The sequence below is a fragment of the Anopheles coluzzii genome, chromosome 2 (assembly GCF_943734685.1).
Source record: "Anopheles coluzzii chromosome 2, AcolN3, whole genome shotgun sequence".
NCBI lineage: Eukaryota > Metazoa > Arthropoda > Insecta > Diptera > Culicidae > Anopheles > Anopheles coluzzii.
In genome coordinates this window covers 107888593-107913226 of record NC_064670.1, presented here as the reverse complement: position 1 = coordinate 107913226, position 24634 = coordinate 107888593, and the positions used below count along the sequence as shown (strand labels likewise).

Below are 24634 nucleotides of genomic sequence, written 5' to 3'. Positions count from 1 at the left end.
AAAACAAGCGCCGCGTTTATGTGCATTATGTAAAACAACACGTCGTCGGGAAAGCTGCAAAAAGGGTGGCAAAATTTAATCAAAAGTCAAATCGATCTCATAAACTTTTGGCCGCACTTCTCGCACTTCTCGCCAACTATAAATCTCGCTTTTCCTCTCGCCAGGCAAACCAATTGGCAAACCGCCGGGTTTTTGCCCGACGCTACCGTTTCGACACTTTCAATAAAGTTTCGGCGCGTTTCGGTACCGATGGTGCCGATTTAATTGAATAAATTGACAGATCTACGATCTGCGAAGAGAATCATTCTACGTGTGTGTATGTGTGTTTGGGAGAGAGACACTTGGCCACACGCAAACTACGGTCCAGTGTGCTGCCGTACCCGCGTCCAGGAGTCACATTTTACAGCGAATCGATTTCCGAAACTCATCCCAATGCCGTAGGGTGAGTGAGTAAAACTTGCAACACACTTGAACCATCGTCACAGCATCCCAAACTGTTGAAATCGAGCATCAAAGTGTTGGAGAAACCGTAGGCAAAGGGAACCTTAAACCTTGTAGCGATGTTCTAATTTGCTACGTTTTAGTCTGGGGCTCGCAAACGGAAACGGACAAACATGAAGTACATGACACATGTCCCTGTCGCTGTGCAGCCGTGGAAAACTTTCCCGCTGGGATGCTTCACACGGCAAGATGGCATTAATGAGATTAAGTTTTCCCCGCAGTTGTCGGACTTCAACGAGGACTTTCTGTTTTACTTTTGGCTTACGCAAAGACGGGGCGTTTGTGGGGGAGGCCCTCCAAAAGAGAGCTTTTGGGCATCGATTTTTTGGAAGGGAAATTCCCAGGCGCTAAGTAAAATCGGGGTAAATTATTTCATCAACGAGGAGTGGCAAAACGGAGAGCCGTTTGGTTGAAATGGAACACTGTGTCCTGGGGTAAAACTTTTCCCACTTTGCCGATCACTTCACCGACGCCACCGTTGACTGTTTGTGAGTGGTTGGAATTTTCTCATTAATTTTCCACGGCCAAGATGTTAGCGCAGCGTAATGCGTTGGCTGAATTCACGAGTGACGCTCATGATAGAATTGATGGCGTTGGGCGGGATGGGACGATTTATTCGAACAAAACACTCCACTACGCAGTGAATCGCGGCAAACGAGCTGGTGGCTGGTTTTGGGCTGGATTGCGTCCCTAACGCGTCCCTTTTACCATTCATTGAGCAGCACACAGAAAGCAGCGAACCGAACTACCACCAACGCAGCAATGGCATGAAATATCGTCAACATTTCATTCTAATTAATACTAATGCTAGTTGATGACTGGAACCTCCCGCCTATTTCTCCCCACGTTCAGGCTTTCTCTCTCTCTCTGAGCTCGTTCCAACCGAACAAACTTTTCGACGCTGTTGTCCGAGGGGTGAACGATGGAACGCTTCTACCGCGGTTGGGAGGGTTGGCCTTCGGAAAAGATATCTCAAGAATGATCGATTTAACGCTATGCCGAGCACATCGACACACACACAGAGTTACAGTGATGTTTCTATTTTATCACCGGAATGGTTTGTCGTTTGGTGAGTTTGGAGTTTGGTTTGGCTGCAATCTTTTGTATCGTGTTTCAATTTGGTTGGTATTTCGATTGGCAGATTGGAGCGTGTCACGAGCACAACTACAATGCGTCCGAGGTAATTAATGATATCAGGCCAGATTCACGGAGTTGATGTTTCAAACGAATGAACGTAGATTTCCATTCTAATGTTCGAACAATGTCAGCTCAACATTAGTGGCTTTGGTTGTTAAAGGAGAGGGTTTAAGTCATTTGTTTTTGAGGTTTGGTTTGAAGCGGACACACCGATAGCTTACAGTTTCAGTTAATTTATGCAGAAATTTGGTAAATTATGAGACTTATAGCACTGCTGATGGTTATTCCATAGCATCTGTTACTATTTGTGTTCATAATCTTACTGAATTTGAGTTTCCGCTGACTTTAATTCCAACTGCAACAAGCTATAAAATTGACATAGCGCTAGTCATGTCTACCGATTTTAGTCTTTAACTCTCGCCAATTCCTGCGCGTGAAGCTTGAGTTTGATTGATGGATCGATCAATCAAGCAAGTCATACTGAGTCATAGAAGTCTGTAACAACTTTGACTTGTTCAATGTTTAGTATGATGTTTAAGTATGGTTAGTTCATTCACAAAGGAATGCTTTAGAATTTTACATCTTTTCTCTGGTGGTGCTATGGAAATTTTGTGTTAAGAAAGTATTTTTAACATATATAGAATAGCAAACTTAACGTTAATTAAAGCCGAAACCGTATTGTTAAAATAACTTAAGTTGCTCATAAAACCTGCGGGTTGAGTATCTGTAGAATCGAAATGTGTTACCCAAAATCTGATATTAAAATTCAGTTTATAGCTGTACTAAGCAGATACTTCCTAAACTCCAGTTTGATAAATGACTCGTAATTCAACCGAAAATGCATCAAAGTACAGAGGGGAAAGTAAAACGGCTACACGACAAAACTTGTCTTCAACTGTAGCCAAGCGGCAGAGGCCCGACCCCCCCCTCCCCCCGACAAGAAGCGCAAAACTTCCTAATAACATCGCTTACGCATTATGTCTTTCCGATGAGTTTGATAGATTCGGCTCCATTCCCTACCCAGCAAAGTTCGTCACACTAATAGCAAGCGAATCTGTCTAATGCTTCTTCACCCGCACCCGTAGGTACGTGCACCTTGTTTTGGGGGGGAGGCGAATCTTCTTTCGCGCTCCATGAAGTTTGATGATATCGCAACGCTGTTTCGCACGCTGAGCGGACGAAAGCGATACCGATTTACATTCGTATCGGAAAACAGTTTGTGCGACTAATTAGCACCATTTTGGCGTTTTGTGAACACGTTCCGTTTGTGCTGTTTCTTCTGCCATCGTTTTGGGGTAAAAAGGAAGGGAAAATGCTATCGAAAAGGGATCTTTTCGGAGGATAATGGGCATTAGAACTTCAGTTGTTTGATGTTAACGGCCAAAGAAAAAGGGAATCAATCTATGCTGACAAGCTTTTGAACGTAGAATATAGTTTTAATGGGATTCAATTTATTTATTTTGTTGAAGGTAATGTTGAAGACGAAAAATACATTTCTATTATTCTATGTTGTCCACACATATTCGATCACTTTAGCAACAGATCATCACTGTTTGACTTTTTTTTTATTGATTTTTTATTGTCTTTAATTTTTACTCATTATTGTCATTTATTGTATTCTTTTGTTGTTATTTGTTGTATTTTGTTGTTGCATTTTATTTGTGTAATTTGTTGTGGTTTTGTTGTTTTCTTATTGGTTTTTTTATTTTTATGTTATTAAATCAACAATATCTTTTTTTTTAATTTTTACTGCACAATAAATTATACTTTAATAATTAATAGTCATCTTGCATTATCTTACAGATCTCAATTTATAGCTAATTTCTATAATGTTTCTTTGTAATTTAAAAGAGCTCCAATTGAAATTAGAAAAAAAATGTTGCTCTTAAACCTAAGATGTTCTAATCAGCAATGCAAACAGCCCAAGCTGTCACATCGCAAGCCACACTTTGCAGATAAATAGACACCCACCGTCTCCCCCGGTTGACGTTCTTGCTCGTCCTCTTCTGCCATCCCATCACTTCCCATAAGCTCAATTGCCCTCTGCCACTTGTTGCAAATGGATCGTTAATGCGGGGATCAATAGTAGCGTCTATTGATGGTGGCAGAGCGTTGATGATGACGACGATGTCAACAACGCTCTACGACCGACCCGCTGCTGCTGCTGCTGCTGCTGCTCGTGCAAGTGTCCATCAAATCGGCGAGCTGCATCGTGATGCTAATGGACAGCAACTTAGCACTTACCAACTCGGGTAGTTGGTCCCTCTTCCCTGGGTCGCCCATTCTTCGCGCGTTTGACCCCGGCAGGCAGGAGAAAGACAGATTTTCCACCTCATTGACGATCGCAAAGCAGGAAGTGGAGAAGAAAGATTTGTTTGTGAGATGCGACACCACCGGTCGCCGAGTGAGCCGAGGGAGCCGTGTTGAAGCAGTGTTGAACTTGTGTTTGAGCGGTGTACAATCAGCACGACCAAGAGCAGAGGAACGAGGGTCGGAGTATGGACTCGTTTCTGCATAAGAATGGACCCTTTAATGCATCGACCGTGATCAAAGTGGGAGCGGGAAAAGACGTAAACTGCGTGCCGTAACTAATGCTTCACTTATGTTACATTTATGCTCACGCTTTTGGCTTTCCCCTCCCAAGGGGCAATGTCTTTATGGTTCTTTACATTGCAAACGATTGCTTGCTTTCACCGTACATGGTCGGGTTAGAAATGAAGGTACGAGGTTCTAGCAAAAACCACCACCTACTCTCTCGGGGTAATTCACCTTCCGGGGCGCTCATAAAAGGATCCTCATCTTCACTTAATTTTCTGCTAGGGAAAGGCGAAAGGGCAAAAACGGAGTATAAATAAGTCCTCCATAAATATGTTATAATCACCCCCTGGTGTTAGTAAGCATTTTGGGGAGATCTGAGTTTTTTCCTGCTCCTATCTGGCAGCTTCGTCTTCAACGTTACGCTTTTTCGTATCGCCCTTCAAAAATATGCTGCTTCCGGTGTGCGCTTGTTAGGTGTGTTGGTTTATCTTTTAATTTTATTTTCTACCACACGATAGAGGTTTCTCATTTTTTCGATGGCACTGAATCACGACCGTTGAAATGAGATTGTCTATTGTGGAAATGCGAGCGGGACATAAAAAAGAAACTAAAACACACCCGGTGGCAAAAGTCATTCATTTAGTATTTCGTCGTCGAAGTCATTATCGCGATGATCAGATAATTTGTCTCTTATCCTTCGTACCTTCCTTCCACCTCATTCATCTATTCGTGCGCTCCGATTTGGGCCAACCGAATGAACTCCCGGACCGGCGTGGGGAGATGGCGTGACTTAGCCCTCGTGGGCGAACGTGTAAATAAGACTGCCTGATTTGGAGAAAGCATAGGAGAGGAAATGAGAGAAAAAATCAATAGTATAGCAGCAGCAGCGGCAGCAATAGCAACAACAACTTCTCCTTATTGCCGCCGGCAAAAGAACGATGGTGAAGATGTAAGGGTGGAAAATGGCAAGAGGGATGAAGAGGCGTTTTGATTACAGAGAAAACAAGTACGAATAACCGAGTTCGAACTGACGCAGCGCGTTAGGCTTGGTTGCTGGGTGGATGGAAAAGTGATGGGAATGGGAAAGTTTGTTTCTAAAAAAATGTTCAACGAGCAACTCAAGCATTAATACTACATATAAGAAGAAGAAAAAGAAGAGGAAAAAAAGGAAACATAAGGAGGAGGGGAAGACAAGGAAAAAGAAGAAAAAGAAACGGAAGAAGAAGAAGAAAAGAAAAAATAAGACCTAGAAGAAGGAGATGACCTAAAGAAGAAGACGAAGTAGAAGAACAAGAAGAACAAGAAGAACAAGAAGAACAAGAAGAACAAGAAGAACAAGAAGAACAAGAAGAACAAGAAGAACAAGAAGAACAAGAAGAACAAGAAGAACAAGAAGATCAAGAAGAACAAGAAGAACAAGAAGAACAAAAAGAACAAGAAGAACAAGAAGAACAAGAAGAACAAGAAGAACAAGAAGAAGAAGAAGAATAACAAGAATAACAAGAAGAACAAGAAGAGCAAGAAGAAGAAGAAGAAGAAGAAGGAGAAGAAGAAGAAGAAGAAGAAGAAGAAGAAGAAGAAGAAGAAAGGGAAGATCAATAAGAAGAAAACGAAAAGGATTAAGAATAAGGAAGTGAGGAAGAAGAAAGCGAAGAAGAAGAAGAAGAATAACAAGAATAACAAGAAGAACAAGAAGAGCAAGAAGAAGAAGAAAAAGAAGATAAGAAGAAGAAGAAGAAGAAAGGGAAGATCAATAAGAAGAAAACGAAAAGGATTAAGAATAAGGAAGTGAAGAAGAAGAAAGCGAAGAAGAAGAATAAGATAAAAAAATAGAGGAAAAAGACTGATACAGGGTTTCGAATCATATAAGGGAATAGTTCAATCACTTAGGGGAATGTTGCAAATCGGTAGGGGAATATTGCATGCAAGCTGTGGATGTTTGCAATCACTTAGGGGAGTTTTGCAATCGATTAGGGGAATGTTGCAAGCGTACTGGGGAGCTGTCATCAGACGGTGGGTGCCGGTGTAAAAAGCTTCGAATTGATACCGATGATGTTTTTTTTAAAAACATCGTTTGGAGTTGTTTTCGTGTGGGAGTCTGCTGTACACATGATAAACTAAAGAAATCCTGCTGCGGAGCCATAATTAAACATGATAAGTTAGTTAGATTTACGAAAATATTTTAAGGTATTTACAGCGGCACCCACAGTCTGATGACAGCTCCACAGTACGCTTGCAACATTCCCCTAATCGATTGCAAAACTCCCCTAAGTGATTGCAAACATCCACAGCTTGCTTGCAACATTCCCCTACCGATTTGCAACATTTCCCGAAGAGGTTGAACTATTCCCTTATATGATTCGAAACCCTGTAAGTTCTGCAAGCGTCCATGAACTTATTCAATGTTTATGGACTCATTCTAACGGTTGATGATTATGATTATCTTATACCAAATTATTATGATGAGATTCGATTAAATTATACTTACTTATAGAAGATTAAGAACAATAATAGTTAAAAATTGATACCCTTGGTTATAATATTACTCAATTTCTGTTTTTTTAATTTAATTTTACCGATTGTGCGCATCAAATTTAATTGTTTTTTTATATATTTCTATGAAATGAGGTGGTACAAACACCTCATTGTATTTGCATTATAAAACAATATTTTTCTTCCCGAAACTTCTCAATCAATCGCATGCTGATGATAAATAAACAACACGAGTTGCATGCTGGCGCTGCGTCCACCGTTATGACGTTACTTTGGCTGCCGTTACTGGCGTTTCTTTCCCTTTCCTCCCCCAGCACCGGCAGTGTGGTTGAGTAACATTCGAGCCAAACTGAAAGATGAAACCGATGGAACGCACCAGTTCCTCGAGGCCCTTTCGACGACGACGACAACTGAATGACTGTGCTAGCGATACGGAGATGCAGAGCGACTGGGTGACGCGAGAAGAAAAATCAACACCGCCAAGTACTAAGGGCTAAGAGTTAGTTTTGGCGCGCGGGGGGGTTATGGAAAGATGTGGAAAGGAAAGCAAAAAGTGTTGAAAATCGTAGCCACTCGGTCGGCTGAGCGATTACTTTCGAATTAGGCAAACGGCAAGAAGCCAACCCCCACCACCCTCCCGTAGGGGCAGCAAACAAGACCGGGCAGCATTTCGAACATTGTGTATTTACACTTCCAAGGAAGCAAGATGAGAAAACAATAATAAACGAAAGTCGGTACACGGCTGTGTCGTATGATGGAAAGCGGCCACGCATTGTGTTCACACTAGAACCTACGTCGTCCGCCCCACCAAACACCAACACCCAAATTTCACAGGCCGTAAGCGGTTGGTCACAAGAATAGAAAAGCGGTCGTAACAAATGGGAATAAAGAATGCTGTGCGGGAGGCGGCACTTTACCTTCCGATACAACCACCGTACGACCGGCATTAAAACACATTTTTATGAATCCGTTTTCAACCACCAGCACCGACACGGTACCGATCGAAACCTCCGATTCTCCGACCACCTTGGCTTGGCAAAGGCAGTTAAGTCGCTGCTGTGTGCTCAATGTGTGGTCAAACCCTCATGACGCCCACCCAGCCGAATAATGCGGTTGAGTTTATAGATTTATTACCGTCGCTGATGATGAAGATGGGCTGGCTGGTGGGCTGTTGCATTATTGCGCTTAATTCGGAACGAACGTGCCTGGCCGAGAGCCGGTTGTAGAAGGTCAAAGAAAGAAAATAATTGCCGTTTGTGGTGAATTGCTTTCAAGAGCAGAAGCCGAATAAGCAGAAAATATGTCATATTAAGAGTGAGACATTTTCAGCGCGATTGTTACATATGCTTATATTATTTTCATTCGTTTTATTTAGTTTCTTAAAATTTGTTTCATCATAATATTCAGTATTTTTTCAGTTTCTAGAGCAATTTTCAACAACAAAAATTTAAATTAAACAATACAGTGTATTGCTGCTTTGCTTGATTTGTAGATATGTTATTGATTTTTGTCTATTTAAAGTCTTGATAAGTCAGTTTCTTTAATTTTAATTATAATTTATGGTTTCATATTAAATGCTAATAATTTTTATATTATTTGAAATACTTTTTTAAGCTTTTATTACATTCTTTCATAATTGTGTTAATTTTTTTTACCATTTTAAGAAGTAAAATATGGCTTTTACAAACTTTTAAAACATTTTTTCTTTTGTTTGTAAGGGATAACATTTTGCGTTGTATCTTTAATTTTTGTGTCTTTTTGTACGTATTTTTATATTTCCACTCTTTTTCACAAATTTGCACAACCTGCAACATGCCGTTTTATCACGAAAAACATCAATCATACGTTTTAATATTGGGCGATTTTCTATTTTTTCTTTCTCTCACCATTCTTCCAAATGGTTACAACTTCATAAAAACGGAAAAAAGTCTTCCTGCTCAATATGGTACACCTGCTACCATTGCTAGCCGTGGCAATGTCTTGTGTGACACTAGCAGCAACAGCAGCAGCAAGAAATCAAACGAAACCAGCATAAATGTATGTACATTTCTCACCAGTCATTCGATGTCGTCGATTTTGGCCGCTTTTTTTGTGCGCACCACCCGACGGCGATGGTGTCGGTTTCGTACGGAGCTCACCATGCTCTAGCAAGTGCAACATTGGCAAGGAAAACACTAAACAGGAACTAAGAGAGAGAGAAAAAAGCGACAAAACCTCAAATAGCATGGCTTCAGTTGACTGGCCCGTCGCATATGGTTTTTATGGAGCTTTTCCCCTGAGCGACGGATAATAAACTGCACCGAGAGGGCAATCCGTACAGCCAGCATCGGGGCCGACACTCAGGGCGAGACGTGTGAAGCTTGATTGAACCAACCGTATTGGCATTGGAAGAAAAAACCTATTTCGTCTGGGACGACAAATTTCGGACGACGAGCCGGGGTTGTGAGTTTTGCGATTGCTGTGTCATGATTTATAATGTCCGCCCTTTCTTTGTGGCCCGCGTCCCAAACACCATCAATTGCGATTGGATTATCTGTATTTAAGGATGGAACAAAATGACGCACCCACAGCATCAAAGTGTGGATGGTGGTGGATGGTACTGGTGGTTATGGTGGATTTATACAACACAACACTGTATCTTGTCGCGTGTGTCTTCCCCTACACATCGGCTCAGTGCTCAATCACTTTCATCACGAAGTGGATAAGTTTTTTTGGTGTTGACGTTACACAATGGGCAAAGACTTATCGCGAGTATTGAGAGTTTCTTGTGGATTACGGCATTTTGGAAGGTGTTTGTAGTTGACACAGTATCTAAAGCCTGTCTGTAATGGGATGTTCGAATGAAAAGAACTGTGATGTGTTAATGAAGGAGAAGAAAGAATAAGGAATCAGTGAATCGGGAGCTGAATACTGCACTACTGAAATTGTACAATTAATTAAAATATTGAAATATTTGCTTTATTGATAATTACGTTTTGCTACCCATTTCAAAGATTTCTATTCTTTTTCATTTGATTGGCTGTCATGCTTGTAATTATACTAAATTTGTATTGATCCTATCCTTTGTATACATATCCTATAACACGCAGTCTTCTTAATTAAGTTGAAATACAAAGTTTGTAGATCGATTGAAACAGACAGTGCAATGGGTAGATGTTGGGAGTGCGAACGAAAAGTAGAAGGAATTTGATTGATGATTGATTGATTATCAACCCAATGAAGAGAACAAATCAGTGTTCAATTGGCCTTTGGGTTGAGAATTGAGACCTAACAGAGAGAACCTAGAGGCAGTAGAGGAGTCATAGTATCTAGAAGCGACCGTAACATTTGACAGCATAGTCTACGAGTCAATCCGTATACACATTCTACCTGCTTTATAAAATGTTAAAATTTTGAAGACTTCAGGACCACACGCCTCGTGAGATATATCAAACATTGATGCGCCCGTTGGTCTTCAATGGCCATGGTTTGGACGCCAGGTGCGATTGTGGGTCATATTTCCACACAAGCCTAAGAATGATGAGGTTTCAATAGTTCAGATAAAAAGTATCATAGAAGAGAAAGATAACCCACGAGCTTTTTGAGCTATATGACGCACTAGAATAGTCAAAAATCTATGGTGACACAGTGTAATTATGAAGCAAAATCTCTCTTACAGCAGGCGAGAAGCGCCACTAGCTCCGACACACGCACAATAATGAGATGGAGAAATTCCGGTCAAAAATCTGGATCAGAGAATGATAAGGATCTAGTATCGATAGTAATTGTTTAGCTAAGGACAAATAAATGAATACAGAGCAATTAACTCCCTTCAGGTGATTTTAGGTACAGTAGTAGTACAATCTTTTTTGTGACATTTAAAGTAAATGATGTCTGCCTACACAGATCATACTTACTTACAAATATTACTCATCCTTGCATAAAACTATTGGTAAGCTCTTGCATATAAACATCTGTGTTAACTGTAAATTTTTAGTTTTATACATCACTCAAACTAAATAAGCAGTTCCGTTTATGTTCCTTCGAGAAGAAGTTTGCATGCTGATGGTGACTAATACGAATACCAAAACTGTTCATTATTCAAACATGAACCAAGTAAAATGTGAACCACCTTTTAGAGCTGGTAGGGAATTTAATGAAAATTAATTGATGTTCTGGAGTAAAGCACAATTCTTTAATATTTCCTTAGTTATACATCGTAATTATGTCGTTCTTCTACTTCTATTTATCGTAACGACTTCCACGGTCAAGTTCGCCTGTACAAGCTTTTGAGGCTTTTGAAATACCACGCAGTCTGATAGTCAGTCCATTTTCTACGGGAGTCAGTCTATATGAGACTTGAACCCATAACGGGCATATTGTTAAGATTTGCGAGTTGACGACTGTACCACGGGTCCGTCTCATATAATCAGATGATGCATAATGAATCAACAATTCCAGCATAACTTGTTTTAAAGCATAAACCTATATAAAATACTAATCTAAACCCTTAAATCTTTTAAGTGTACTGTTGCAATAAAAAACAAAAACGAAATCACATCATTTATTTCCAACTTCAGAATGTTTGTCGAATGTTTAAACATTAAACTACAAATCATTGCCTCGTTTATATGCTCTAATCCTGCCTTTATGCCTTTTTCCCAATCACACAATCCTTAAAGTATCACCAACAATACAATCGCTTTGCACATTGCTCGTTTGCATTTCCAGCGGTACGCACAAGCCCCCCTATCCACGTCCAATCATCCCCTCTTCCATTCCACCCGTCACCGGAGGGATTTTAAAATGTTTACTCAGTCCTTTCACCGGACCATCATCCACTAGGCAAATAAGAAAAATCGATCCTCCAATTGCGATTGCGTCCTTTGTCGATTTGCCCTCGCGCTCGCATGCTCCACCGATGATAGTAAATGTCCATCCCGGGAGCAGGCTTCCCTGCTCAAGCATTCTGGGCACGTTTTGTTTTGTTTATGCGAAACATAAAATGCTCGTTCGACGATGCTGCCTGCTACCGCTGCAGCGAAAGCCGAGCCGTTCGAAAAGTGGTCTCCGATGTGTACCTCCGGTCATGGAAGCACTGCTCTGCTTTAATGGTGCGCGCCACTCGTAAGAAAATGCTAGGTAGGAGACGACAAAGCACAGACACCCCACAGACGACGACGTAAGGACAATGGAGCGGAACACGGTGGCCGTTTCGGTTGTTTTGTCAATCTTCTCGCTAAGGTCGCCGGGCGGATCGTGCCCGTGGATCTTGGGTTTGATTCTTCCCCTCTCCGAGGTATCTCTCAACCACCAGAGCATCGGTAAGCATCAATCTCATCTCCGGACCGGTACCAGGCAAAAGGAACGGATCAGCCTGGCCTGACGGCACCTGAGCTTAGCAGAAATCTCTCATCAAACACGTCCACACTATCGATCGTGCCGGGCCCCAGTTAGGTTTTGGTCGTTAACCTTCGTTTAGCTTCTGTGCCAACCAAAGTCAAGCGTGTCACGTTGTTAAAACAGAATCGTGGCAGGAGCGTGGCTATAGCGAGAGGGCATGAATATTTTGCCGATGCAATTACTAGTTGAACCCCTTCCTCGATATTGGCTTGGAGCGAACACGAGGAAGGCATCGGCGAGATTGCAGTTTACGAGTGTTTTGTAGCGTGAGATAAGATAACTTTCAATTACCCATTGAAACGGATGTCCATCGATGGACTGGCGAAACACTGTGTGTCACTACAGTTTTGCATCGGAATTATGCAAAAGTGCTTCAAGTTTATGATTCATTTAAGAGGTTTTTATTGTTTTGGAATAAATAGCACAAGCACAATCGATCAACAACGGCAAGCAAAAGTGAAACAATTAACCTTTCACCTCCTGAACCTGATGGACTGCCAGCCCAGTCGGCCTTCAAATTAAAATGTAATGTTTACACCATGAAATGAATGCCTCACGCCACGGGGTAAGCACTTGGCACGATGTAATGTATTGACGATTGGTCGTAAAATGACGACTGCGGGACGATTGTATTGATTTCAAAAGGACGGACAAAACAACCTTACTTGCTTAATTGCTTGGACATTTGCGGATGACGCAGCCCTGCCGTGCCCTGCACTGATGTGTAATAAAAGTTTGAGTCACATTATCTGCGTGTTCCTCTTTGTTTTGTGCTTGTGAGAAGATTCCTATCGTAGATGTCATACATTTTTTAAGGATTTTTTGTTGTTGCAGTTTGTTCTATTTCGGTCGGAAGTATTACTGCCTTGAAATAGTATAATAGAAACAAGTGCGTTTGTTCATTTTAATGACTCACTATTTAGCTTATGCTACTTTTTGATAGGAAATTCAATATGTTGTGTCTAGTTTGGTTCATTAAACGAGCAAAATTGCTCAAACAACTCAAAAAGTACAAGTTTAGAAGGTGGTTTGTATCGTTTTTGTGATATTGATGCAATGTTTGACGATTTTTTTTAAGCAAAACTATGCTTTAGGATCAATAATAAATCTCAACAGGCTCAAATCTCACCTAAAATATGACATATTTGGAATAAATGTCGAAAGTTAAACCAAAAAACCAACCTCAATCTTTGTAATTGTACACAAAGCACCAATAATTCCATTTTCAGCCTACTAAATCAGACTACTACGGGCATTTCCATCCTAAAACACAAATTGTAAGACTCATTATAGTATTAGTATGTTCATGCTGTTATTTTCTAAAAAGTTAATGTAGTGTTCATGATCAAAATTGACTACAATAGACCTTAGATGATATTAATTTTGAGCATTATTTCAGCTCCAACCTAAAAATTTATCCAAATGACGATCACTTTATCATTCGCACTTTCCTCTAAACTCATCTCTAGCATCTGATTTTGTATAGAAAAGACTTAGCTAAATTAGTGCTCGGTAGCTTAAACTAAAGTTCTAAAATTAAACACAACTCACCTACGAGAGAATCTCTATTAAATTTGACCCCAACACCTTACGGCAGGCATTTAAAACACTTCACAAGTCAAAAGCAACCGATCAGGCGTTGTTCATGCAAGCAAAAAAAAGGGCCAAGCTCTCATATATGATCGTTAAAAACATCGATACTTTCACATCGCTTCGACACTACGCTATTAGTCACAGTTTGCAGCGCAACGAATGTGTGCGATTTCGTACGCTAATGGGTATTTTTACAACCACCGTAATGATGGGACGTCCAGCCAGTGCCAAATCGGAGGGAAAATTGCATCAACAATTGCATTTGCATACACCGTAACTAATTCGGCGTTCAGTGTCGGTTTCTTTCGTTGGCAGTTCAAGGCGAAACTTATTGCTGCTTGTAACGATCGTTGGTGGGACTGTGAGTGGAGTCAGTGTACGAAAGTTTGTATGTTAAGAAGTTACGGTTGTTTCAATATAGTACAAGGTACAAGTCCTTTCGTTTAAAAGATTATCGATGTTTACTGTTAAATTGAAATTACAAAAAAAAAAACTGCAGTAAATTTTGATATCTCTTTTAGTTCAATGTACCAACACGTTGCGGGCATAATCTGATTCAAAGATTTCAAACCATCCCGTCGCCAAACGCTCTCAAAGTAGGCCGTGGATCTCGATTTCTAACCCTGTGGTTGCGCTGCCCGAGCTACGCGACGCCAAACCCCCACGCAAGCAAGCAAGTGTGGTGTATTGCGGTATAGTAAAGCCCGCTCGACGCGTAATTGCAGCTCTGTCCAAGTGGAAGGGCCGGACAAAGAAATTCCCTCCTCAACCGAACAAAGAAATTCCCTTCGGTTCGGGCGAAGGAAGAGCTGGAAGAAGAAGAAAAAACAAACTCCCGTTTGGTAAGAACTGCCACGACAGCACAAACCCCCGCCTGCGCGGACCAAGCAGCCGAACGAGGGTAACTAAGCAGCATTGCGCCTGGGGTGTGTGTATGTGTGCGCGTGTATGTGTATTGGTTGCAACGCAACAACCCCCTTTAGCGCAATTTCTACCCTATAAATACCTTACGCGAGCGAAAAAAAAACCCCTCTCGTTGCTAGCAGCGTTGTTCGGAAACAATACGCACAGAAGCTTTTGGACGCAGAAATCGTTTCGGTGGAGGTTTTCTTTTTTCGGCAAACAGTCCGTTCCATCTGCGGTATAAGGCATTGTGTGTAACGCGCATTGGAAAGACGACGTCATTTTCAATTTATCAGTGTAAGGTTGCTTTCACTTAAGCCTAGGGAAGGGAATAGACGATGGGTCCACGATGGGGTGAAAGTCAATCAATGAGCAGATTTTCGAGAAGAGTTGCTGTGGAGAAGCCCAACGAGGCAGTTTGGACGTTGAGCAAATGAAGATGATTGGTTGTGCGGGGGGGGGGGGAATCAAGATGCATCTTTGGGGATTTGGGGAGTTGTTTTTTTTTTTTTAAATTGAATGGGAATTGATTTTATGCTTTATGGGTTTATTGTGTTTCTAACCAGATGGTAGAGATTTGTAGGGTTGAAATGTAACATGAGGATGGTCAAAAAAGTGACCTCCCAAATAGGGACACTTTTCCAATAACACTTACAGACATTAGGGTTCCTGGACTTAGTATTGAGATACAAAACATTGAAGAATTCAGCATGCTCCTTTATGTCGTAGTTTCCATTTCATTTAGCGTAGCAGCGCGTAAATGGCAAAACTTTCCAGTTAGTAGAGCATAAGAAACAACTCCCAGATTTTACGATAAAGAAAAACACATGATGTACCACAATTCTTAATTACTTTCAACTCATCCATCGATCGATATTCGCTCCAAATTCAAACCCATTATCAATGCCACCAATCTCAATGGCACCATTTAAGATAATAACGCTTCTTTTTTATTCACCTACCTACTGCAGAACTTAAAATGCACAGACACGAGCTGCACAGACAGAAAAGAGCTCTATTCACCTTTTTTTTTGAATTCCAGAGGTCTTCTCCCTTTTGTCTTTCACGTCTCAATCGACGATGAATCAGTCGCTTAGAAACGTCTGCGTCTCTGTGTATGGTGGAAGTGTGATATACGGCTTGGCGTGGAAAAGATAAGCCCCATCCGAACGGAGCTTAAGTGCCTTTGCCATAGCTGCTGCTGCTACTGCTGCGGGATGTGTCATTAATTTCCGCTCCGCTTCATCGGCTCGGAACACCGACTCGGTGCTCTGTGCGGTCCTGTGCGTGTGGGTGCGAGAACTGTCTGCACCCACGCTACGCTGATCGAATCACCCGAAGCTTCATCCGTGCGGCACTACTATCTTTCCGCGTGATTGCGTATCGTGTGCACAATGGTACGCTTTGTTCCGGCACGTTTTACGAAGGCTAGAAGAAATTATCTAATTGAAGCCTTGCTCGGGAGTTTTTGCTTTCGCACGAGACGAGAGATCGTTTATCATGGGACTGCGAAAGACGTTGCAGTGAAAAGATTGATGAATGGATTCACAGTTCGAGAAAGAACAGTTCAATCAGTTTTGCTGGAAAATAAGTCAGATTGTGTCGTGCCAATGTGGTCAATGTGGTTTAGTAATTAAGAATGTACTCTAGCACAAGTCTCTCTTTTCACTGTTTAAGTGTTAAAAATTCCCTCACTTTACACTTTAATTTAATTATCTTAAACTCATATGCAACCGTCTTCATCTTTCCATCGTTAACGATTACGGCCTTATAATTTCTTTCGCCAAGTGCTCGAAAAAGTTCCACAAGCACCAAAAATGTGCGAAATTTTGCTCATTTGCAATTACTAATTACCAACCCCGGTGCATGTTATCCCCACCCAGTCACCCTGATTTATATGGCCACGGGCACATAAACTGGTTAAGTTTATTCCACTTCCGCCCAAATGCAATAACGCAGTATGGGAAGGTAATGGGTGGCGGAGGTGGAACATTTAATTTTGCTCAAGACACACAACAGCACAACGCACAAAGGTCGTCCCCTTTAGCGCGTGGCCTCCCATTAGCGCCCTGTGCTGTGTTTTCATGATGCCACCGTCACCGACTGCGCACATGTGCCGACGCGCTACTTCTCGCCATTCTGCTGTGAAAACAAAGGAAAAAGTCATCATCTTGGACGCGTCTTGGGAAAGGGTTGTTTTTATTACTACTATCATCATTTGTCCTGCGGCTTTTGGCTCGTGCACAGCCGGCAAGCGCGCTCCCGCGTGAGTGAGTGCGTGTGGAATTTCTTTTCTTTTAATATACCTCGGCGTGTAAGAATGGGGAGTCAGTGTACATTCTGGGAAAGATACGTAATTACGCGAGATGTTTTGTGTCGAGGTTTATCGTTAATATAAATGGGAATAAAGTGCAGACGAATATCTACCGTGTAGTAACATCACAATACCGTGCATGAAACAAGTAATCATAACAGTCTCTCTGCTTCATAAGTTAGTTTTATATACTTTTCAGACTGCAGTAAACTCTTGGACTAATATTTTGTCCTTCTTTCCATGTTCGGTGAGGGTCATGTAGTTTCTGGGTCGAACTTAGGCCTGCTGATACTATATGCTAGCCTAGTAGACTTATTTATAGCACGTCTTGATGTACATAGAACGATGTCGATGGCCTTGTAGATACAAACCCATTATAGGGAGGCATGAGGAGTTTATTACAGTGTTTAGGTAAGTAAACGTATGAATTCATATCGTCAGTATTTTTGGTAGGAAATTTTGTCATCTGAAATATTCTAAAGCTTACCCCAATAAAGTGTAGAATTAAAAAGTTTTAAAATTCTACTCTTCTTGATAAATGATTAATGCGCGGTGACCAATCAAGGCATTGAACATAGGGTTGCTGTCGAACAAGTTTACAAGACATGATAGATAATCTGTTCAATTGAAAATGATTGATTGGTACGAAAAGTCATGATCAAAAAAATGAAAATTTCATGATTGCCTTTTTTTCTACACCACATTTGATGACACTTTGGCGGCTATACGGCCAGGGCCTATAGCTGATAAAAGTTGATCGTTTAGCTAGTTATAGGTTCTCTTACGGCCTTTATAGCTCGAATTGTCACTCCATCTTGGTCACCAGCACAGTTTCTTAAATCTAAATTGTACGGTTTTCCCCCAATGATCAGTTTACGCTACAGGGAGTCGCAAGTAGCGACAAGTAGGAAGACCCTCGATTATTAGGAAGACGGAAAGAAAATCTGTGAGTCTATCAGATTTACTGAGCTTTTGCTGAACTTTGAGACCTTCATAAAACATCTCCACAAAATATTTGGGCTCCAGAGTCCTATCAGTTTTAGGACATCTTCAATCGATTCTTGTCTGTCTCTGCCATATGTGATAGTAGAGCTGTTATAATATAATGTATATAACAGTTCTTTACAAACAAAACTTCTTATCCAACAGCATCAGTCTGTTCTCATAAAAAGATGATGAACGGCTCAGAAACATCCTCACGGTTTCTTCTGATGCATGGCGTGGACATCGAAACGATGAGTCTTCTTCCTTAGTTTCTCCGCCAAGACCTTCACATCGTCCAACAAAGACAAAGAAGACGTCTAACAAAGACGTCTAAAGAAGGAGAGTCATCCATGAAAAGCTATGGCCTTTTTATAGATGTGGAAGAATGGTGTAAATGGTAGATTGGTTGCATCCGGCGAACAAGGAACGTCTCACCGAGCTCAGGAATAAGTTGAATGTTTTAACACGTTTTAAAACGTTCTCTTACACTGCTGCTTGATCGTTTATGTGCTATGAGTAGGACATAAATTTATTACATTATCCAGTTTGGTATGTAGCCACCTGAATTGATCCTATTATCAATTCTTAGACAAACGATCAGCATTAAAGTATTTAAATGCTGCGTATTCTGAAAATATAAGGCTTTCATTATTCTTTCATTATACTTTAATTCTAATAGATAAACTCTGAAAGCTCATGAGACAATTTAGCAATTATATACCAAAAACAGAGTTCAATTAACTTACAAAAGCAATGCTCTAGATTTGAATTAAAATCAGCTTATAATTTCCATCTAAATTTCTCTTTTACGTCAATCATTACCCCATGCTCCATGCTGTGCTCTCTCGACATTTGCTTTGCCCAACATTCTGCCCCTACGTAAACCAAACGCCCTAATCCACCCAATCATCTCGCTCAAATTAACCATTAATCATTCTACCCCGGACCGAGAAAAAAACGGCCTACGGTTCCTGCACCAACCTGGATGCGCTTCGAGACCCGAAGACCAACTGACGCTTGCCTTGCTCGTGAAAAACCTTTCACCCTCGCAGTGCGCGTTCGCGTTGGTCGGGCGAAAAACAGTTCGCATTTTCCCGATTAAAATTTCCACGAACGGCCAAGCTCGGCCATTTTCGCACACCGCCTTCGGCTTCCGAAAATGAACGGAAAACGGACCGTCCGCGACTTCCATCGTTCGGTCAACGGTCGGGAAAGCCCGCTCGGGGAAAATCGTTCGCCCGAACCCGCAGCTGAATTCGCCCCCGGGTCGGAAGTGGAAAATTTACACCAACCCCAAGCCGGGCGAAAACACGAAAATTCTGGGCGAAAGGGCTTCAGCGAAAAGGGCATTCGTTTTACAAACCGCCCTTTACCAGTCTCTCTCTCTCTCTCGCTTGTTCACTCACGCTCAATGCTGCTCCTGCGAGAGCGAAAAAGGGAAAGGCGAAAAAAGGCGCACCCTTCGAAAACCCCGTGCGCCCCCGGGAGAGAGAGAGGGTGAGTTCGGGCGAACAAAATGGATTTTCACCACCCAATCGACACCCTTTCTGGTGTGCCGTCTCGCTCTGAGCCACCGCCACTCGCTCAACGGAGGGCGCGCTCTCGAGCGCTGCTGTACGCTCTCTCACGCGCGCGAGGGCTCTCACGTAAAAAAGAGGGCGGGTACGTACGTACCACAACTACGCGGAGACGATGATGATGATGCGTTTCTTCTCTTTATTTTGTTGGGTTTGCTCTCGCACACGTTACGTCCGGGGGTGAGCGTAACCAATGCGAAGGGTTGTTGCTGATGATGATCATCAGCACGATGACGATGATGGTGATGGTGGTGATGATGATGCTGATAACCGAATCCGAAGAGCCGAGCGCTCCAACAGGCCAGAACACACCGGCCGAAGGCAGCTCCCCCTTTCACAGCACACAGTCGAGTACGGCGTGTCTGTTGGGGTGAATGTAGTAGACACAATATTTGTTTCCCGTGTGGCGGTGTCAACGCTCTACTAGATTTCACTGACGAAACTTCGTGGTTGGTGGAGCGAAGAGATTCGCGCTCTCGCGGCAGCTTTTGCGCTGCGTGGTTCTGTTCTTTTTTTATTGCGTATCGCGTAGTGCGTATTTGCGTCGTACGATCGTGCGTAAAGTTACGTAACTGTTTGTGGTGTTGTTGTTTTTTTTTACATTTGTGGCAGCATCTTTAGGACAAGGTAAGCTAGAGTAAGAGCAGAAACTTACGCTTAGAAAGTTAGCGACATGTTAGCGTATAAGGAAATTCAATGACAACAAGAAACAACTTTCACAGCATGCTGCAGTGGCATTTTCACTACCACGCGTAACTTTTCGAGATCAATCTCACCACCAGCTCACACCTTCACCACCACCCCAAAACCCACCACACCAACAGCAAACCTGGGGAGCGGGATGCGGAGGGATGTGGCAGGGGCAGCACACACTCTCTCTCGTCCGCTTCGCTTTTTTGGGGCGTTCGAACGCAGGGTGAGTTTCGTGAATTTTTCTCTACATTCACGCTTCACTCTCGCGCTCCCCATCGCACCCGCTCTTCCACCCACCCCCCCTCTTCCACACACAATCATCGGTCGGTGTTCGGGTTCGGTGTTCGGGCGCTTCGGCATTGGCCTCGGGTTTGTTGCTGATGCTTCAAACCCTCCCACCCGCCCCCGCTTTGGGGTGGTTGGGGGGTTGCAATCCAAGGGTGTTGCTTTCGTAACGCACGATTCCAAACGCTGGTGGCGGTGGTCGTGGGGGATGGCCGTTGGGGAGGGTGGCGAAGGGTGTACACGTTCGCCTAGAAAACGACGACGACGACGATGATGATGATGATGATGATAGAGCGCGGTTGTTGTCTACGGTACGGTAAAATGCGCGTGCCTACGTGCCTTTCCCCCCCAGTGGAACATTCGCTTTGGTTCGGTTTGGCTGTTGCTGCTGCCACGTCGATGCTTCGATGCTTTTCAGCACACAACTTGATGACATCGATTTTTATTTGCATGTTTTTACTGGGCTGAGTACCTTACAAAGCAATTGTGTTGAAAAGGAAAGACTCACAATGCCACATTTACTTTTTAAACAGTCAAAATTAGCAATTTTCAGTGGATGTTGGCTTTACCACATTCACCCAAACGTTCGCTCACGGTCAGTATTTGCGGTCCCCTTTTGGACAATTTTTTACACTCTTTCTTCTTCTTTTTTGTTTACTTCTCTACCACAAGTCTACACTCAATTTCCTCATCATGAAATGTATTTCACACTCATTACACATTACCGTACTATATTATTATCATTCTACTCATTTGCGAAGTCCGACGATCACTTTGCGCCCACGACCGAGACCCTTCCCGGGTGCTGAAAGCTGTTTGTTTTTTTTTTTTTTTTTTGCAGACGCTCCAAAACGCGTACGTCACCCGCAAGCGGGTGTCGTTTCTTTGGAGCTTCCACCCCTCATCAGTTGTGGTGTTTTGGTTTTGCTTGTCTGCTTTTGTGATTTTGACTTTTTTGGGCGAACGGCCGACGAGGCAGAAGGCACGCGTTCCGTGGTATCACTTGGCGTTGCGTGACTTGATTTTATGATGGCCATTCATTGCGGCTCATTCCGCGTGCGTGAGGATCGGCATGTGCTGCAAAACATTTAAATATGCCTACAGCACCATGAGCTGTCAAAGGGAGGTTTAGAAAGAGGTTTTCAGCAGTTCCATCAACATCACTGGTCGAGAAAGGTAGGAGGTTACGGATTGTCATTTATCTTCTTTTTTTCTATAACTCGGCTGGAGCGGCTCACTTATAGCGTGTCATTAGTGATGACAAATACCGCATACCACATACCACACTGTAAGCGTTCTTTCCAGAGCATAAAGCTTGATAATACAATCGTAAAGTACGATTTTACTACCCAATGCGCTCATAAAACTGTTGCGCTCTGCTCGGCATTGGCGATCGCTAACGAATTGATCCGCTGGAAAGGTCATCTCGGGATCGCGCTCTATACTGCAGACTGTACGCGATTGCAATTGTTGAATGAGCCAAAGAAACGATGAATGATTCCTAGAGCGCTTCTGAAGAAATATTATCAAGCAAAGTAATGAATTTGCCAGTTTGCTAGCGATAGCGCGTTAATTGCTTCTTAATGAGCAGCAGCAGCAGTAGACTCATCAAACGGTGCCGGTAGACATCTTGGTTTCTTCGGTCGAATGGGAAACGGGAAACCGATAAGGTACGCTGACACAGCATGAGTTGATAAAACTCTCCGAAGCCCTCGGGCCAGACAATCTAATCAGCACGTGCGCTTGCCAGTGAACCAGCGAGCAGCTACAATGTAAGCCATTTGCCATGTCTCTTTATGGGTAATGTTGTGCAATTTTGGTAATGTTGCTACTTATGCTTAGTATTGTTGTAGTACTGCTTGTCTAGCAGAGATATACTATATATAAAATACTTTTCGGTAGGCAAGTACCTAATGTTGTTGGCATGTAGTATTTGTATTCTTCAGCATCGAACTTCTTATATTCTTCTTATTCTTATTATTCTTCTTCTTCTTCTTCTTCTTCTTCTTCTTCTTCTTCTTCTTCTTCTATTTCTTCTTCTTCTTCTATTTCTTCTTCTTCCTTTTCTTCTTTTTTCTTTTTCTTCTTCCTTTTTTTCCTTTTCCTCTTTTTCTTATTGTTATTCTTCTTAATTTTCTTCTTCTTCTTCTACTACTACTACTCCTACTGCTGCTACTACTACTACAACCACCATTACTACTACTACTGCCATTATTACCACTACTACTACTAATACTGCTACTAACATTACTACTACTGTGACAACCAATACTATCAAAACTACTACTACAAAAACAACTGATACTACTACTACTGCTGCTGTTCCACTTTAAAATTTTCAAGTTTAAATTTTTTAGAGAAATAGCTACGGATCTAACCATGGGGGATGGCCTCATAGACGGCAAGTGTAACATGAAAGTTGCCAACATAAAGTATGTTATGTGCCTCATTCGCCATCTCGGTTGCGTTGGGGTTGTTAGGTATTATGACCACTGCGGCCTTTTTCAATGGATTCCCGTGGTCTGTAGGTCTACGTAGTGTTTAGGTGACCATAGCTTTTTTTCCTTGAAGTCTAACATATTCACAGATTTGCTACTAAAGAGGCTATAAATGCTAATTTATAAACATGTTTCATCATTAGTCGATCACAGCCTTTGAAAGGATTGTGAAACGTTAACGCAAAATTTATCTTATGATGACAGCCATGTTGTAAAATTGGTCAACTTGACGACTGCACAATCATATTTGCGTAATGCTTGTCCAATGCGTATATGTTCTACCAAATCTAATAAACAAAACCATCAAACAATAATTTATTTATTTATTTATTTCTGCAATTTTAGGATCTGGTTCTGAATAGACGTTGACCCTTCCCACTTAATTGTATATACTAAAACTAACCTTGCCTTTTACCAATTGAACTGTCTGAACGTTGTCAAGAGAGGGTCGTTGTATGAGGCTAAAGTTCTCAAAAACTCATTTTGCAAAAATGTACGTTGTCTATGAGTTGTGACTGGCGCGTTAATGGGGATAATTTTTACTAGCTCAGCCGCGTCAATCCCATGTTTCAACAGCTTGGCTACAAACATACTTTGTGCAACTTTTAGGCATAATAGGTTCATTATGTTTAAATAAAAGAGCATTTTTATCTCTCTCGTATCACAAGAGTATCTGTTTGAAAATCATGTCACGATTTATATGTTAAGCTAGGAAAGAATTACAATAATATCACGTCACATACAGTACATATGATAATATAACTTTCAAAGTTATATCATTCATGCTAGTTATCATTTGTTAGTTATCATTGTATGCACGTCTGGTTTGATTAGTTTTTAGCAGTCTATAATTTCTTAAAGTACTAGCACGTACGATGAATCCAGTCAAGCTTCAAATTAATGCTATATTTTCCTTTTTACACATCATTAAATTGTTACGATGCCAAACAGCTTCCAGAATTTGAAAGTCATTTTACAGATGCAAATGCTCCATCTTTCGTACCCACCGTTGCCAAAAACGCAAAACGCAAAGCCACCATTATCAATTTAATGCGTTATTTCATTCAAATACCAGCAACGGATCTTTAAAAAAATGTGCCAATTCACACATCCCCACACATGGCAGCACGACTCTCCCCTCACATGACAATCAAAATCACAGCATTAAAAAGGAAACATTCCTTAACGCAGGAGGGTAGCAACAAAAAATCCCTTCATATGGATGTAGTAAAAAGCCAAATTTCCCAGCCTTTGTTCTGGAGTTTTGGAACTTTTCAATCTATTTCCTCCGTAAATCCGCTCCCTTTTGCTCGTGTATGCCTTCAGCCAAGACAAGATGATGTGGAGAAAAACCGACAAGATTTTATTGCTTTTTCCCATTCCTTCGTGAAATTAAACCACAGCCGTAGAATGGTGGAAAATAGGGAGAGAGCGTGCGTGGATAAAAATTATGAAAATGCTTCAAAACATAAAACTTATAGGAAAGGTGCAAGATAACGCAGCAGCACAGCAAAAATGCGCAAAATATTTTACGCTTCTGGGCTGTGGGGAATATTAAGTTTTATTCTTCACTTTATAGCGTGAATGAATTTTTCACTTCTCTATACTGTGGTGTTTCTGCTTTGTTTCCCACCACTCATCTTATATTAAAATGTGTTTTTCATTATTGCACTTAGCGCGAGCACTCCACGGTACATTCTTTATGCGCAAAATGCTCTTACACATGGTTTGTTTAA

General features: G+C 41.8%; 1 protein-coding gene across 1 annotated transcript in view; it reads left to right on the top strand.

Annotated features, from left to right (window-relative positions):
• Positions 1-19759: 19759 nt before the first annotated feature.
• The window catches only part of LOC120948912 (protein suppressor 2 of zeste), a 52106-nt gene continuing 47231 nt past the window's right edge, over positions 19760-24634 (top strand). Inside the window, exon 1 of the mRNA XM_040365768.2 lies at positions 19760-20049. The gene's annotated coding sequence lies outside the window, so the exon portion shown is untranslated. The remainder of the gene's footprint in view (positions 20050-24634) is intronic.